Below are 15,565 nucleotides of genomic sequence, written 5' to 3'. Positions count from 1 at the left end.
CCGCCCCCGTAATGACTTCACCCTGGGTAAATAGGTCGACCACGGGGCGTTTATCTTTAGCAGAAATAACAGGGTTCGGTGTGTTTTACGAGCATTAAGGTTCCCGCTGGCGGACAGAGATAATAAACGCAAAGCCAACGCGGCCATATTCAACCCCATGAAAGGGACTGACAACCCCCCCAGTCTACAAGCCCTGTGTCAATTTCAAAGGAGTTACGTGGGAAGATGAGATTTGGGGGAAAAAATTAGCTTTGGTAAATATCTTTGCAAAATAGGGTACCAAGAGTGTAAAAATATTTTTGATTTATGAAATTCTGATTTTTCTTCGTTATATGTTACGTCTTAATTAATGGAAATTTAATTTTAATTTTAATACTTCAAATGTAGTCGATTCGTACGTCATGCATGAGCAATCTACGATTCAGGTTGCGCCTCACGAAAATTCTGGACTGCGCATCCTGTACGCGTGGGAATTTTGATTACTCGCGGGGGTAGTGGGTATATATATATATATATAGAAAGTCTACGTGCTTACCTGGGGCACATTGTGCACGTGGCTTAAACCGTAATTTGACTAGGGCCATTAGCTGGCTAGGGACATTAAAGACGCCTGGCTTAAATTTCGTCGCGTTTCGCGCTCCGCTAGGACTCGAATTCCTTGCGGAATGGAGCGAGGGGGCATAGGGGAGGAAGTAGCGAGGGGAAATAGGGGAGTAAGTAGCGAGGTATAGTCCGAGGTCATCTGACTTGATATAAGATTAAGGAGAACAAAGCCGTATTGTGTTTGAATGCTATTTTTGAAACTGCGTGTATAATGATTCTAATGGGGGGGGAGTTTTTGCAATAATGCAAAATTTTCACTTAATCTTTATAATTTGCTTTATTTGGAGAGATTTACTTTTGAATTTGGCAACTTGATAATATTGGCACTGATTTTTGCATTTCTTGTATTTTACTGTTAGGTTTGATCAGGTTGTGTATTTGTGATTTTTTTGGGGTGGATTTGTTAAATTAACGACGATTCATTGACTTCGCACGTAATTTGATTGTTTTGAGGTATCGCGCGTGAGATGGTGCCATAAATATGCATCCACGTATGTGCACATGTGGCGATGCATCCTCGCGATCACGAACGCGTGACCGGTTAGTTAATAATGGCGAGTTTGCCGAATAATCGGGCCCGCGCGATTATTCCGTGCGAAATTTTCGTATATTTCGGGCAGGAAACGATCCCGCGATAAGGAGACTTATTATCTCTGTAAGATTCAGTGAATTTTATATGCGCTGCGCTGCCGTTGCGTGTAACGGCAAATTGCACTTGGGCTTTTATGCATTATTAATGCCCAGTGAAATTTGCATTGAGGATGTATCATGGGAATGCGAATTTTTCAATTCGACCCTTTCGCTCGTGTCGCCTCCATGGGAACTTTGAACACCGTGCAAAAATACAGGGGAAAAAAATTGTCTAAATCAGTATCCTTTTTTTGGCGATTAAATGGATTTTTTTTTTTTTTTTTTTTTTTTTTTTTTTTTTTTTTTTTTTTTTTTTTTTTTTTTTTTTTTTTTTTTTTTTTTTTTACAAAAGTATCTCCTACTTTTTTATTCTGCTGTCGCGTATCAGGGTGAACGAAGATGCCTTCTTTGCAAGGGAAATGCACAATTCAGCCTGTAAGGGTAGGTTAGATTTTTTTAGGGATTTTTTTTTTTTCATCACGATTATGCACGTCCGAGTAATTAACGATTTTCGACAGAGAACCCAGTCGACTCTCGTTGAATATTTAAAAGGGATCCGCCCTCGAATAATTTGCAGCACATCCTTTTACGTGCGAATCTACGAATTTCGCGAGATTCACGCTTCACGGCCCAGAGACTCGCGTTAAGTATTTAAGCCAGACCTTCGATGTCAAGCGGATTTCCGTCTGTCGGGATTTCTTGGCATCTACTGTAATAATCATTAGAAATCGATTTTGGCTAATCTAATTTAACCTGAGAAGCAAGTGTTGCGAATTCATAAAAATATTGGCAAATTCGTCACCGCAGAAATCGCAAACTGGCTACTTGTATTTCTGTAACACGCAAGACCTGGGGGACTCTTTTATATGGGAACTCGTGTCAAGTTGGCCCCTTCGATGTATATTTTATTTGACAGACTGTGATACGATTTTATAATGATAATAATTGCAATGGCAGGAAAAATAGGCTGAATGAAATTTATACTTTTTCGCGAAAATAATCTATCCGTTCACCCCTGAGACGCAATTAGGATTCTGTCTGGCTCTTTTATCTCGCTGGATAATTTTATTTGGACAAATTCAGAAGTGCCAACCTGCCTCGGATAAACGAAATGAAAGCGACAAATTTCATTATGGTAATGCTTCAACTTGCTAATTATATTTGGGATTAACTTTTTTTTTTTTACTTATGTTGAGAGTCTGTGTATATTGTTGATCGCTGGTTACTTCGGGAGACTTCGGTAAAAGTCGGAATAACTCGGGTTCGTGTACGGGAGTGGTATCTTGAAGACGACCAAGAATTTCCATAGACACGACGCGTTAAACGCGACTAGGAAAAGTTTCGTTGGGACGAATTGTCACCAAGTTGGTAACAGTGCTGGTTTTCTCATTGAAAACTTTTTCCATTTCATGGAAAATGTTGAATTTTTCTTTCACCCAGCTTTACGTTCTTCGCTCCTGTATCTATACTCGTGGGTAGTTCATGGCTTTGAAACTTTCCAATTTTCCCGTCCCAATCGGCAGTTTTCCATTTTCTTGGAAAACAAAAGAAAAAAACTACCCAGCAATGAAAACTGAAAGCCAAACGCTTCTCGTACTTATTTTTTGGTATTATTTTCTTTTCTTTTTTTTACAATTATCTTACTTCGAATTAAAACAGAAGATTCTCGTACCCTCTTCCCACGTTTTTTTTTAACTTTTTCTCTTTTTATTAATTTTTTCCTGAATTTTCTTTTCTTTTCACTCTTGCACTAAAGCTGGATAAACTTCTCTTGATTTATAGGAAAATGCACGGGAAAACGATTTCACCCTGTCGTATGATATATATACGTGCTATAATATATGCAATCCTTGACGACATATGTACAGATATACATAGCAGGGAGCGCCGTTACTGTGTATCTTGGCTGGATTAAAGGAGCAAGGATTAAGAGGTGCAGGATTACGGATGAATGGTGATGATAGAGTAAAGAAAAAAATAAAGGAAGATCAAAGTGGGAAGAAAATAAGATGGAAAGAGAAGAAAAAATAAAAAATAAAATGAGCGTTATCGATGGACGCCCAGACGCAAGGCGTTTACCCTTGGTTGTTCAGGAGGCGAGCTTTTCCCTCATTTTCCTGCTTTTCCGCTTTTCACCATCCTGGAAAGTCCTTTGGCATGAGTTCAGCCTAGGCAAGTATCCTGAACCCCCATCTCCAAGATCCTTAACGATTCCCAGGCAGCCCCAGCAGCTTCCAGTACTAGGTCCACACTCTCCTGCAGGACTTCCTTTGATCCTTGGCGTCGGCCAGGCGTCGTTTTCTCTGTGTCCTTCCTACGTCGAGTAACTTGCCGACTATATCCACTGCTAACCCGTCAAATCTGCATACCTACTCTGCTTCCTTTTCCAAAAACCCGCTTTTCCGTGCACTTGTCACTTTTTTATTTCACCCAGTTTTAATTACACTTCCGGGTATTCCAGTTTATCGGTCGTTCGATGTACACGCTCAGATGTACACGCACGATGATCACGTGTGACGTTAAGCGTTCTAGAGACTGAAATATTTTTTTGAAAATTTCATTTAAAAAATTTGAATTCCATAATAGGTACAATTTCGCTGCTGTCTGCACGCGGGGAGTGAGGGGTGAAATTTGCCTTTTCCAATTTTCATGCAAATTTTTATCGACCGATACAATTTTCCTGCAATTTTCTCTATTTCACGAAAAATCCATCCCCCGTAAATTGACCAGCCTATCCTTTCTTTTTTTGACTTTTTTTCATTTCCAAATCTCTCTCTTCAGGACTAACTTTCATTTTTTTCCTTGTTATAATTTTTTTTTGTCTTTTATTATGAAATCGAAATTTATCTCGAATATCGTGCTAAAAATTGTCGATGAGGGTCAGGCTGCTGGGTAGCAAGGAAATTTCACGTCTAACGGAAACGAAAGGCGCGCCGACACTTTGTACGTATTCCTCGGCGAGGGGTAGTTCGGCCGGGCTCGTTCTAAGGGTGGTTTCAAGTTCCTCGTCAAGGGCTCCAAGCGAACATTTCCTACCCTTCGAAACTCAGGATCAGACACACAGCAAGAGTACATACGTACGTATGTACCCAGCAAACTGTAATACCATTTTGTATATCTATATCGTACGTCTACGTTTCCTACTGTCTGCTATTTACTTTCCGACGTCTCCTATCATTTATTTTTCTCTATTTACTCCAGCGCAGTCGAGTTACGTCTTTAGGTTCATGCTCAGGGGACTCTTACCACTCTATAAGCAATACGAAGGTGGCCCCTCGCAGAGAAGCACAGGGCGACCGTAGCCTCTTGACACTGCCCTGACAATATCACGGAATCTATATATACGTTTCATTGAAAATATTTATTTTCATATTTTTTTCTTTCTTTCATTCCTTTCTTCGTGCAATGCAATATAATACGGATCGGAATACATTAATGAAATTCGCTACGTATTTTCATTTTAATACTTTTCATCAATTCACCACCATTGTGAAATTAAATTTCACCTTAAACGAAAAAATGAAAATAAAAAGATATGCCTCGTGAACAGTGTCGAAAATACGACGATGAAAAATATGTAAATAAATACGTGCTTATCAGATCATATTTCGGTAAAAATTCATAATCGTGTTTGAGCAAAGTTCAATTTCACGTATACATACATACATATACATGTGTATATATTTATATATGGTGAGTCGATTTTTCGTGATCACGTCTGACGTGCGGATGCATGGACGTAGGGTGGACGGCTGAAGGTGACGTAGGTTAGTTTTTGGATTTTCGTTATCGGTGTCTAATTCAGAAAATACGTTAGAATATATATATGTATATATATGGTATACACGCATTCAGTAATTTCCGAACTCATATAGACACAATGCATACTGTTTCTGTTTACCCAGACACGTGGTGTTCATTTCCGTTTCTCTCATATCTGCTGGTACGAGTCCTCGTATTATTGAAAAAAATTTTTTTGCTCTCAAAACGTCAAACTAAAATTTCTTGCAGGCAAAAATCGACACTCACTCGAGCACACGACTGGCATTAAGGTCGATGTGAAATCGATAACCGATAATCACCGAGGGTAGATAAAGGGAGAGGATGCATAAGAAGGAATTCGGAAGTAACGAGCGACCCTTAAAAACCTTTAGCTTCCGGCCTTTTCTCATTGTAACCTTTGACCCCAAGGAAAAATTCAAGCAAGTCACGAGAACACGAAAGAATTGATTTTCAATTTTTTTTTTATATTGTCTGTCTGTTTTTTATTTTTTCTTGTTACCTCGTCTCCCGGAAGTTCCTGCAGGCTGCAGGAACTGCAGAGGCAGAATCGTAGAGGCTCTGCGATTGACCGGAAGTAGCGTGAGAGTGGGGGAAAGAAAAAAAATTTGAAATTCAAATAAAATATAACAACCAGGGTACGACGGAAAAAGGCGAGACAAAGAGCAGGGAAAATTAATTTTCGACTAGCATTTAAAGGAATCCTATATGGATGCACTTTTTTTTTTCGTTTACTTTTTTTTTATTTTTATACCCCTTTGACGAGAAGTATCAATTTTAATCCGTCCGTCATTGTGACGTTTCGATAATGCATTTTTTTTGCTCGTGACCCCCTCCCCCCTCCCCCCGTCCATTTGCGTCCCGACGCCAGACGCCCACGCGTCCGTTCTTTATTTTCGTATCCATTGTGTCCTCGAACCGCTGCACCAAATGATTGCACCGTTATATTGCAGTCGGATTGCATTTGGATATGACAATGGGCTCCCCGAAAAAAAAACTGCGGTTTTATCGAGGTTCCGTTTGAGGGATAAAAAAGTTGTATGATTTTTTAAATATCGATACCCCACGTGTCACGGATACGAATCTGCAGCGGACAAACGAATGAAGTAAAGGCAAACTTTAGATAAACAAATTCAGAATATATTCGGTGATTCGTCCGATTTCCAAACATGCAAGTGAAAATTGCATCGTTATCGGTGCATAATTTCTAGCCCGTAAACAATTGTATCGGGCAATTAACAATACAAACCGCGATGCTACTGTGCAATTCGATGACGCAATCGGTGCCATTGGCTACGTGCATATCTAGCGTGTGCTTACGTTATGACTACATTCAAATTATATACAATATATATACTGTATATGTAAACCCTTGTAACGAGCAATTTATTTATGAAACATTGATTCGGAATTTCATCTACTATCTAGCTATGCAAGCATGCACTTTGGTTGGTTGCATAATCCGACTCGGCCGGATTGGAAGTGTGTGCCGGTGGTGGTGGTCGGTTTGATGCATCGTTGCATTATCGGTTTTCGATTACAGCCCTTGTCCTTTGTCACTTGCAACCCCTTCTCAGGGGTACCAACCATCCACCCAGATCGAGGCTCTCGATGAAATTACCTAAAACCGTCTCAGTCTAGACGTCATTGTAGGCTTTGAAAATTGCATAATGAACCGCTGCTCGTAAGCGTGAATCGCATAAGAAACTGCATTTTTTTTCTTTAAATTACCTAACTGACATACCAGCCGTTTACTTAATTTTCCTTATGCAGACTTCGAGTCCTCGATGCACTTTAAATGCATCTCTGTCAGGAAACCGCATTAAAATCCCACTGCCTGATAAGACCCTTATCTCTATTTGCCGACGATAAAAACGACCCCTAGTGCAGCGACCTCTCTGTACCTTAATGCCGATTTTTATCAGTTTTATGTACGCGCCATGGCTGTAATACGACGTTACGTAATAATTATTTCGAGTTTCACAAGAGCCTCGGTGATAACCACTAATCAGGGTTATAAAGGTACGACGTTAAGATTTTGATTTTAATTACGATTAGGTCAATCGGAGCCGATAGACTCCATTAACGAAATCGTTATTTTTATAGGAAGTCGCCACTGGGCTGTGATAATAAATATTATTATATTAATAAAATTAATTAATATTTGACAAGGGGTAAACAATCTCGGCTGATAACGCGTGTATGATAATGTATACAGTCTTAACGGGGGATGTGTACTTATCGATATTGCCTTTGGATATAATCCCTGTTTGCTTAGTTGCTCGAGGGCTAATCATCCCTAAAACACATGTACCAGTCACGGGGTAGATTATCCTACCGATAGAGTCCTCCAATGAAACTCTGGAGACCCTCGTGAATTCGTAACGCTTCCTGGGCTTTCTCTGGCAATCGTGTACAGAATCTGAGTGGGATACGAGTTACGTCGATTTTGATATACATATATAGTCCATACGTGATACTACGTTGTCGGTATGTATCAGAGGCAGATCCCTCGAGCAGGGGTTGTTTTTTTTCGGGGGGTTTGAAAACGTCCTGTCCTTTCGGGCGTATCCACAAAAATTACCCGGACGACCTAACGAACCCACGCTTGATGGTTGCCCATAATTTAATTGCACCTATGAACTGCACTTGTTTGACGCTGTCGGCGACTCTTCGCGGCTTAGCCGCTGTTAATTGGAAGTGAATTTTAACGGGCGAAGCTGCTTCGGAGTTTCGTTCGTTTCCGTGGAAGTTGGTCGGTAGGACCAATGAGCTGAAGTTGGCTATATGAAGAGCGCCAACTTCACGTTGGTAAGTTTTGACTGTTTGTCAGTATTTTTACTATTGGATAGTTTGGATTTGTATTTTTGTCTCTTTCCACCAGAGGTCGCCACTGTCAGCTCTTGATTGACACAGTCCCGGGTCTAATGAACTGTCTCTGGTAATTGGGAGTGAAGTGAGTCACGTGTCCTGCTGATGTTGCTAATGGACAAGATAACGTATCCCGTCGTGCCTCTGTAAACGTTTGCGATACCGTCGCGTAACCCACTTGATCCAACATTCGTCCCAAGGACCTGGGCGGGCAGCCGGGCAGGCTGTCTGGTTCCTTGCGTACCTTCCCTCCTGCCTGTCTGACTGGAAACGTACGCCGAAATCCTTTGTACATTAGGCCTCCCGTGTAATTACATCCTGTGTCCTGGTACAGTGGCTTGACAATGTACCTTTCAGCGAACACAGACGCGACTCCTGCCCACTAATGGAACCATTTGGATCCCACACCCTGGGCATCACGGACAGGACCTCCTTTACGTCTCCTAGAATATTCAAGGCTATTATTGGATTATCCTTGTCTGCCCATTAGCCATGCTTATAGGCGTAGGATCATGAAATGATTTTTCCAGGATACCTTCAAGTTCCTATTAGTCAATACATCCTGTAGCTTCGGTATGTCCTGTAATTTGATAGTATCAGTGAATTTTTACAGTACACCCGTTATTATCAACGAAACAAGAATAATTTACTAAGGATCCTTGAAGAAGGATAAAGAAATTTTTTACTTTTCAATAAATTGTAGTTCAATCCTTATTTTTTTATGTGATTGGAAGATCTTCAAGTTCGCTCTCCCGGAGGATCCTGGTAGTACTGGATCCTCGAGATGGCGTCCTGGCTGGCTGGGAAGGTCCTGGAAGTTTAGTAGCGGTGTGCGGCATCGGGTATTGATTGAATGAGAAGGGTGTGGGAAATGGGGTGCGCAGAGGGTGGAACGAGGAGACCAGTGAGAACGAGAATGAGTACTTCACGGACGTCCTACGCCATTGTCGTGGTTGGGGTCCTTCGGGATGAATTCTAAAAGTTAGAAGGAGCCGGAAGTAAAAGAAGATCATTCAGATACAAAAAGCATCCCCTAGGAGGCGACACAGACCTTTGTCTTTAATTTCACTTCGTTTACGATTCTCTTCGCTCTCAGCATCCACCGGGTCCATTCCTCTTAACCAGATACCCCTTATCCGTACGTCCTCCTCGTTTCCTATTGCCTGTATCTGTACTCCGCATCGGTCGAGTCAGTTTCATTCGTCCAAGTGAAAATAACGGCAGCATCGGGGCTCCAAGCGAAATGTCGCCGTTGAAAGGTACCTGCGAATAAATGCTAGCCATTAATACCTGTACACCCTGTATATGGGTATAGTGAAACTTTACTTAGATTTTAGGAAACTCTACGGAATACCGAAATATCTTAAAAATACTTGTGCTTTAGGTAAATGTGGAAAAATTTTTTGTATAATTTTTTTTTTTAATGGAATAACGTGAAAAAAAATTTTGACGTATTTGACCCGTGGTACGGGACTGTTTGGTTTATTGAGAATTTTTCAAGTGGACATGTATATAGTAAGTGCTCGAGAATGCGGCTAGATGTGCTTTCAGCGAATTCTTCCATCTTTTGTAGTTATTCGGATAGGAAATTCTCAAAGTGAATACCAGGGAAATTTTACGGCGCTACGGGCTTCGTGCTTGCTCCGGGCACTGCCGGGCACTATTCAAAAGTACAGTGCAGCTCGGCCATTCAGTTCGCCATTTAAGCAAATCGAGATAGCCGCACGGAAGTGCACCGACGTGCTTTCATTTGCAGTTTGAATGAATTTCGAACAGCGCCGTCCTTCCACCCATCCACCCTTAACGAGATTCACGTTGTCGGGCTCTGGACCGCAATGCCCTCAAACCGCCCTAAAACCGGTACCACCCCTCGACCTAGGCTATACCAACCCCTAACTACCTTCGCTCCAGTCAGCGATACGTTTACCCGTATTTCCTGTCACGTCATCCTCGAGATTGGTATAACGATTTCGTCCTTTTTTAATTCGCAAAAAAAATCCCTTTCTCCGTCGTGATCGTGAATTTTTCAACAAAAAATTTTTTTCCACATTTTTCTAACTTTGAATTTCTCGAATTTTCTAACTATCGTAATGGACCGCTCCAAAGCTCTGATCCATTTTTTTTTTTTTTCGTTTTCATCCCTCTCGTCGATTTCCAAACAACGAACGACCAGCTACGAGGGATAACAAAATCTCCCCGAAAAGCTCCGCGCTTATCTGGGATACCGAGTGGCAGGACGAAAAACGAAATAGGGTAAGGGTCGTAGGGTGAAAAGCAAAAGAAAAAAAAGAAAAAGACTAACGAAACCTTTTCGCAAGTAATAAAGTCAAGGGTTTAGCCGTAGTCCTCGGGTCGGAGTAAATGTTAAGTTACGAGAGAGTACCTTGCCAGCTGACTGTAAACTTTATACTTTCCGTTTGGTCGTAACTTTAAAGGGTGAAAAAAAACCGCACAAGCGAATCCTAGTACAGAAGTCATTTTTTCATTCTTTTTCCTTTTTCTCTCATGCAGTGCTTTTTTTTAAATTAAGGGTAGCGTCCGGTCAATAAGCATTAAAGTCCAGCAGACATTACCAGTAAAATCCAGTAAGCTTATTAACGAGGTAAATTCGAGATACTCGTGGAAACGCATAGTTCATCCCTTAAGTACAAAACCATCGCGTCTGGATTAGGCGCGAAAATTCGAAACACCCGCATCCATTTTCATTAGGTTGAACTTTGCGATATCCTCTATTCTCTTTTGCTGTATCCCCGTCACCCACTTCCACCTCCCCCCTTCGCCCTCTCTTTCTCTTTCATTCTCACGGGGTTTCGTAATAGGGGTAGTTTAACGCGATCCTGGCCGCATATTCCCGACAATTAAGCAGCCAACCCTTCCTGTGAGATGTTCCTAGCTGTATCACGTGTCCCCTTAGGCTTCGTTCACACTGGAGTCACAAAACTTCTTGCATGGATTGTATATCTTGCACGCCTTGTATAAGAAATACGTCTATACATAGGCATAGAGAATCGAAGGTATTTTCATCCCCCGTAAATTCGTTCCCATGAGAGGGACATTATATCGACTCTTCGTTTAATTTTCTCTGGGTATTTCAGTAGCAGGAAAATGGCGCCCCCGCCCGTTAAAAGCTCGTAGGTAAACGCGCGACGGTCTCGTAACGCCGCCATTAAATGCGAAAATAAAGCTTGGGGCTATAGCTACTCGCATTTACTGCTGCGTGCCTTGCGCTGCCATTTTGCATTTTATGTTCGGTCGGTACCTTCGCTCTTCCACCCTCCGCCACCCCCCAATAACTCCTATAATATTCAACCTCAAGTCCTAGCTTTCAATTTTACTAGACCCCTCACGTCTTCCTATAGCGATTATCCCCCCCCCCCTTCACCTTACATTCTTTTTTTAATATTTCATAAAATCCCACGCGAAGCTTCCATCTCACATTAAGTGAGGTTATGTGTTACTTTCGGTACGTTTAAGCAGCTTTGTTCGGGATCTCTTATAAAGTTATTCAAATTTTACCGCCTTTTGCCACTAGCGAGCAGCGTCGTACTGATTTCGATGTTGCGCAATGCGAAGTAGACGTTATAGTAAATTTTAGTACTAATTTGATCTACTTGTTTGTCTTGTCGAATAACATGTGTCAATTAAAAAATAAAAATTTGTATTGCCACTTCGCCACGTTAAATACGTCAAGAAATAGACTTGCGATAATCACGTAAACTGTACTGTGCACATAAAGAGAGAAAAAGCAGAACGAGTTACGTTGAACTTGCTTAAAATAGATTGCAAACTTACCAGAACTCCGTAGTATATCACGCACTTATTATAGTCAATTTCCTAGGACTTACCTACTGCGCTCTAATCGTACGCCACGTCCTGGCTGGTTGCTATAGTTACGTCCAAATAAAGTTTTTCATAGACACAACACTGACCGTTCACGTTAAATCAAAAGTATTCACTCGCGTACAGTCCGATGCAGCCGATCCATAAATAGTCCATCTTATAAGAAATAATTCACAACCGCACAAGAAGATCCATTTTCGTGAACGTTAAATTAATAAAGTATCAACACGATCGGCCATTAGCTCAGTAGATATCCCGTAAGACATAGTCGAGTTGGCACGAAAGATTTTTACATACTTTTTTTCTTCTTTCTCTTGTCCTATGTCGCGCGTACCTATTGCCACGTCTTAAAATAATAAACGGGAGAGACCATCGAGGTTCTCACCGTAGAATTAACGTTTGTCGTTGAGTTTGGTTATTTCGGTGGCACGGGAAACCAATCCAAACAGTCCAAAGGAAAATAGAGCAATAAACGTGGATTAAGGCTCCGTCGCTACGCAAATAGCACAAGTTCAACGACAGACGTGCGTTTACCGTGTTGCACGTGCCCGAGCACGTGTGCACTTGCCTGTGCATTTGTAAATTGTGTCGAGTCACTAGGCGGTTATGAACTTTCAAATTTTCTTAACAGTTTCGTGACGTTCGCTCTCGAGCTTCGGTACGTAGTACCGTGGCGACTCGGTAGATGGCGCCACTTACGGTAATGGAAATTTCCGGGACAGTCGCTATGGGAATCGGGACGTTGGGCAGTCTTGCGGTTTGTGCCTGGTGGGATCGCTAATTAACGAAAACGTCCTGCAGGAATTTCATCTGAGATCCTATATCATCCCAATATATATCCTGACACGTATATATCGGCTTCGATACAGCTGACACTGACAGCCCGCGAATATTTGAATGCAAGGTAACCTTAAAACGTTGAATTCATACTGGGTTATTAGGTACGATAGAAATTAATGAACTTTAATTCCTGGGTTTGAATTTTCTTATCACTTATGTAATAACAAAATGGCTTCTCGTTTCTGTGTAGATCCATGGAGAATCCACTTATTGTTTGTTGACGCTGCTTGAACTTTATCTGTCGGAAACCTTAGAAGCCTCTAAGATTCTTAGCGAATCTGTTGTAGAAATATATTTAACGCGGTGAAAATGAACAGCGGCTTTTGAATCGGGTGTACGTTTATATGGGGAATTCGTAAACAATAGTTTGTCCCATGGTGTTTGACAATGCGTTATTAGGTTATAAAATCTATTGTGTCTGATGGGATCCAATCTAAATTTACGTGGTTTGCCTCCTAGCCTGTTTCAAGGCAGATCCTGTTATCTCACCCTCTTCGTGTCCTTTGACCCATCATAGAAACACGCCCCAAGCATTCTACGACGACTTCGCGATGTCTGGCTTAAGTGGCTAAAGGACTGTTATACATTATGTACATTTAAGGGGATAAGTGTTGCATCGGCGATCGACCATTAATTCATTAACCAAAGTTATTATTATTTTTATGTAATAATAGTCTAACAGTACAATTTGTACTAATTATATTATCGTAGTTGATCCCCTAACACGAACGCCCCTATTTACGCTTCAATTATTAATATTCTCGTAATAAAAAAATGTCACTCATAATTATTTATCGAATAATAAAATCTCAAAATTCGATCGAATGAACTTTATCGTGAGTCTGTACTTCAGGTATTAAAATTTTTTTTTGAACGTTGACTTTAAATAAGCTCAATTCATGCAAATAAATACGTATTTACTGTACCGATATGAAATATTTATGTTTTTTATTCAATTTTTATGTCTGCTCGTGGGTTAATCGATATTGACGATGAAATTTTTTTTTCAGATTTTCATCATCCTCGCTACGTTATTTTTTCTACTTTGGTGAGTAACGACTTTTTGTATGCTTCTCATATCTATTATTCCTTGGAAATTATTTTTTATCCTTTTACTGCAGGATTCTTTCTTTGATAACTCCTGGCAGGATTTCTATTGATGGGTGGCGATTAGGAAATCATTATTTTTCCCTTAGTCAGATCAAGTGCCTCGTGTTCGTAGCGGTAGTATCTGGAGCCCTGACATTTCCATATCAAGGGGTTCGTATATTTGATATTTTCTATGGAATAATCGATGGCGATCAAATCCCTCGTTATTTATTCTTGGATACATGGAGATTCCCTTGATTGCGCGAATTTGTTATTCCTTATGCGAAGACTCGCAAACTCCTTGAGAAATTACCATATCAAACTGAAGTCAGATTTATATATATATATATTGTGACGTGATTTTTCGAATCACGGTCCCAAGGCGGCTCCGGTTACCGATACAGATAACGTTCTCGATTTCTGGTTCCCTTCGGATCGCCACCCTGCTCAGAAGCTACGCTCTCGGGTTGATTCGTATAGTTATGTCAAGGCTCTCGTAAGATTTCGTTATTGTTTACTTGAGGTCGAGGTGCTCGAATCTGCCGTGGGGAGTTGCGAGTTGCCCGGCACAGGAGAGTACAGTGATACGGTTAAGGACAGGAGACGAATCTTCTGGCCGAGTTAAGGATGTGGTACCCAGCTGTAGCCCGATGCCCTGGGGAACCGGCCGTGGAGGATCTCCAGAAGATACGTACCGATTCGTTAACGAACGCTCTCGATTTGATTTAAAGGGACGACTCGAAGGAGATAGAAGAGTTAACGGTTATAAGGCTCTCGACTAATCAGAATGATTAGTTCTTGTATTTGGCTATTGTCAAAGCAGTCTGTCTCGGGGCACCGACCGAGGTGTCACGAGCTGGCTCGCGCTCCCGTGCTATCTGTTGATAGTTTTTCTTGCCGTGTTTCGCTACGGTATAGCAAGTTCTCGATTCGTATAGTTCTCGCGTTGTTCTCGCGATGTCCAGGCAATTCTATGATTTCCTGTGAGTGTTCCGGAGGTGTAGTGCTGTGCTTTAGTGCAGTTTTCACCAGAGTGTCCTTTGGATACGGTTCTCGGCCTCCACGGATTAGCTGCACCAGCACCAGCGTTTGCTGATTTTACGCGACCCCAAAAATCGACAGGATCCGTTAAGCTACCGTCTCGTCCGATAGGTTCCGTCAGAGCTCTCGTTCTTGGTGGAGTTGGGCCTGTTCCACCCCAACTCCCAATTTACACCGGCTCGTCAGTTCCCGGTGAAAAAAAAATTGGCTGGCGCCCGCCTGGCTTGCGGATTCACGAACGACGGGTGGACGGCCGAAGGTAACTTAGGTTGGTTCTTGAAGATAGTTCGTTCTCGTATGTTTCGCTATCGGTGTCGGGTCAAGGAAAAGAATTGCGCTACAATATATATATGTATATACGGTTGATGTCAGTACGAGAAAAATCGTGTACAAATTTCCTGGCGCCGTTAATGAAGTTTGAATTAAAATTTTTTATTTTCCTTAGTTTGATTGCTTCAAGGAAAATTCACAATTGATTAGCTAGAGACGCAAGGGTTGCAAATGAGTGGGTTTAGCTCTTTGGTAAATTATTTGAAATATTTAGGTGTTTTTTTCTTGTTCTTTTTTCGATATCTCAATCGATAATCGATAGATGGAACAGTCTCGTAGAATTCTCATGAAAGTTTTAATCTAGCTCCCCGTGGAGCCATGGGGCTCCTTTTATATTCTTTTCTATTTCTTCATCCCCCAATCCGCCATTCTGTAGGATTCCGGCCATTTGTCTCGCACCCCCAACATTAGGCTGCCACCCAAGTACCCATATGGCTCGTTGAAATGGAACGATTCCATTTTCCAAAAATCTAGAAAATCTCACGTGTCGTTTTGCGCACAAAAATAAATTATCGACAAAAATTACAACCCCCCCCCCCCC

At 41.4% G+C, this 15,565-nt stretch overlaps 1 protein-coding gene and 1 long non-coding RNA gene across 11 annotated transcripts in view; one reads left to right on the top strand and one right to left on the bottom strand.

Annotated features, from left to right (window-relative positions):
• The window catches only part of LOC107266345 (protein tincar), a 70,485-nt gene that overhangs the window by 19,568 nt on the left and 35,352 nt on the right, over positions 1–15,565 (top strand). For 6 of the 10 annotated variants that reach the window (XM_015736736.2, XM_015736734.2, XM_015736735.2 and 3 more), the window contains one exon: positions 13,575–13,612. The gene's annotated coding sequence lies outside the window, so the exon portion shown is untranslated. Of the gene's footprint in view, positions 1–12,435; positions 12,629–13,574; positions 13,613–13,685; positions 13,825–15,565 lie in introns of those variants that run through there. The other 4 variants (XM_025083534.1, XM_025083532.1, XM_025083533.1 and 1 more) reach the window with 3 other exon arrangements.
• Positions 5,903–12,265, bottom strand: LOC112494142. The gene is made up of 5 exons (XR_003059303.1): positions 11,730–12,265; positions 8,936–9,147; positions 8,571–8,859; positions 8,420–8,464; positions 5,903–8,327 (listed from the first exon to the last, which is right to left on the bottom strand). It is a non-coding gene; the product is annotated as an uncharacterized LOC112494142 (long non-coding RNA).

The sequence above is a fragment of the Cephus cinctus genome, unplaced genomic scaffold (assembly GCF_000341935.2).
Source record: "Cephus cinctus unplaced genomic scaffold, Ccin1 Ccin1_scaffold0307, whole genome shotgun sequence".
NCBI lineage: Eukaryota > Metazoa > Arthropoda > Insecta > Hymenoptera > Cephidae > Cephus > Cephus cinctus.
This window is presented reverse-complemented; position numbering and strand designations above follow the sequence as displayed.